Below are 2,464 nucleotides of genomic sequence, written 5' to 3' on the forward strand. Positions count from 1 at the left end.
TTAAAAACACATATTAACTAAATCTAAAAAATAATAATACTATTTATATTTTTTAGAATTTTATTAACATGTGTCTTAAGAACTATTAAGAGAATAGCTAAGATGGATGACAGAGGAGGAGGATGAGAGGACCTGAAATTGAGCGTGGGCTGCTGGAGCGGCGCGTTCGGCATGTGCGTCGACGTGTCGGCGGGTGGAGTCACCTGCAAGGACATTCCAATGCCAAAGTCAGAGTCCATACTAAGAGACAGCTAATTAGGGTTAAAAAGGTGACGTACTTTTGGAGAGAAGTAGGTCCTCTCATTTATATTTTGTACTCGGATGGACCACTTGTGATCAAGCTCATTTTCCTGAAAATATCTCCCAGCTGTCCAAATTCCTTCTTCGTAATGCGAGGTGACGCACGGACCGTATTTTGGGTAGGTCAACCCAGTTAATCGGTGATCCGTAGTTGAATCCGAATTTTTTATGGGCTGGGCCGTAGCAAGAACACATTTTAAGATTACCAACAAAATATTTTATTAAAAATTATTAAAAAGAAAAAATATTTTGATATTTTTAATGTATTAAATGTATCAAACATTTAAAAAGTTTTTATTATGGGTAAAGTACTAAATTGGTCTCCTAGGTTTGGGCGTAATTCTGTTTTGGTCCTTAAGGTTTAAAGTGTTCTATTTGAATCCAAAAAAGTTTCATTTAGCATCAATTTAGTCCCACAGTGAGGTCAAAATTAAATAATTAACAAAATGTCCTACATAACAACAGTTCAAAAACAAAATCGATAATCTGGAGAACAAGTACAAGCTCCAGAGGCACAAAATCAACCATTGATGCATCAATATATTTATTTATCATTTTCTTTAGTTTTATAGAAAATATTTTATTTATATTATAAAAAAAATAATAAATAAATGTATTGATGTATCAATGGTTGATTTTATGCCCCTGGAGCTTGTATTTGTTCTCCAGATTATCGATTTTGTTCTTGTACTGTTAATATATAGGACATTTTGTTAATTATTTAAGTTTGACCTCAATGTGGGACTAAATTGATGCTAAATGAAACTTTTTTGGATTCAAATAGAACACTTTAAACCTTAAGGACCAAAACAGAATTATGCCCAAACCTAGGGGACCAATTTAGTACTTTACCCTTTTATTATTGTCCTCTTAAAATGTGCTTATAGTTAGTATTTGTTTGTAGAGGCTAGAAATGAAATTAAGAGATTACAACTTAATATTGTGTTTTGTGGCTAGAAATTAAAATTAAAATTTCAATTTTAGGATACAAAATTTCAATTTCTTTAATACTTTTAAAAAATGAGAACACACAAATAATTGAAATTTTTAGAGACAGATACTGAAATTTTAACACTATTTTTTTAATAATTAAGAGTATTTTTGGTAAATATTCTTATTGTATCTCTATATTTATTTTAAATCAAACAAGATACTAAGACATAATTCAATACATTACACTTTACCTTAAATATAATAAAGAGACTTAGTTCAATCTTAGTCTCTTAATCTTTATCTCTTAATCTCTGTATTTCAATCTCTCTTCCAAATACAATGCACTAAATTTTTTATAGTATCACTTCTCACATGATTTTTGTACATTATATATTATAAATTTATAAAAAAATAATGATATTTATCAAAATAAAAGTGACTTATCTTTTTTTAAAGAAAAATATTTTATGTATATTAAAAATCAAACATCAAATTAAATATTTTAGCAGACTAAAATAATAAAATTTATAATATATAAACTATCAAATTTATTCACAGCAATATAATAAAAAAAAATTATGAGACGAAGATATGTATGAAATAGTTGATTGATGACTTTTTTTAGGGAAAATTATTGTAAAGGACCGTTAGGAAGATTTAATTATTAAAAAGGATCTTTAATATTAAAATTATTAAGAAGGACCAAATCCTTTTATAATATTTAAAAAGAAGAATCAAATCTTTCTATAAAGAGACAAATATATCTTTAATTATTTTTTATTTATTTTTTATAATTTTTATATTAACAATTTTTTTTCTAAAATTTTAGTAATTTTTATTATTTATTTATTTATTTTTTTGATCTTTTGTCTTTTTTTCTCTTTGAATTAAAATAGAATTATCGTATCCTCACCTTACCCAAGCTTCACATAAGCAAGAGTGAACGTTTCTCTCAAGCTAATTGGATCCTAAAACATCATAAATCAAAGAAATTCAATATTCCCACTTAAAATTCGAAAATTGGGGGAACATGAAGCTGAGAGTGATTAAACAAGTTACCTATGAAATTGCTCCGATAGAAATGTAGAGCTCGACGCGGTGAACGCGTGGCCGCAAACGGTACGGCGATTGGAGCTCGGACGGAGAAGTTACGGGGATCGGAAATTTACGTTAGGGTTACGGGATATTTCTCGTTTCTCTTCTCCCTGGAAGCTGAAAGCTTCGTTGCTGC

The sequence above is a fragment of the Arachis ipaensis genome, chromosome B10 (assembly GCF_000816755.2).
Source record: "Arachis ipaensis cultivar K30076 chromosome B10, Araip1.1, whole genome shotgun sequence".
Lineage (NCBI taxonomy): Eukaryota > Viridiplantae > Streptophyta > Magnoliopsida > Fabales > Fabaceae > Arachis > Arachis ipaensis.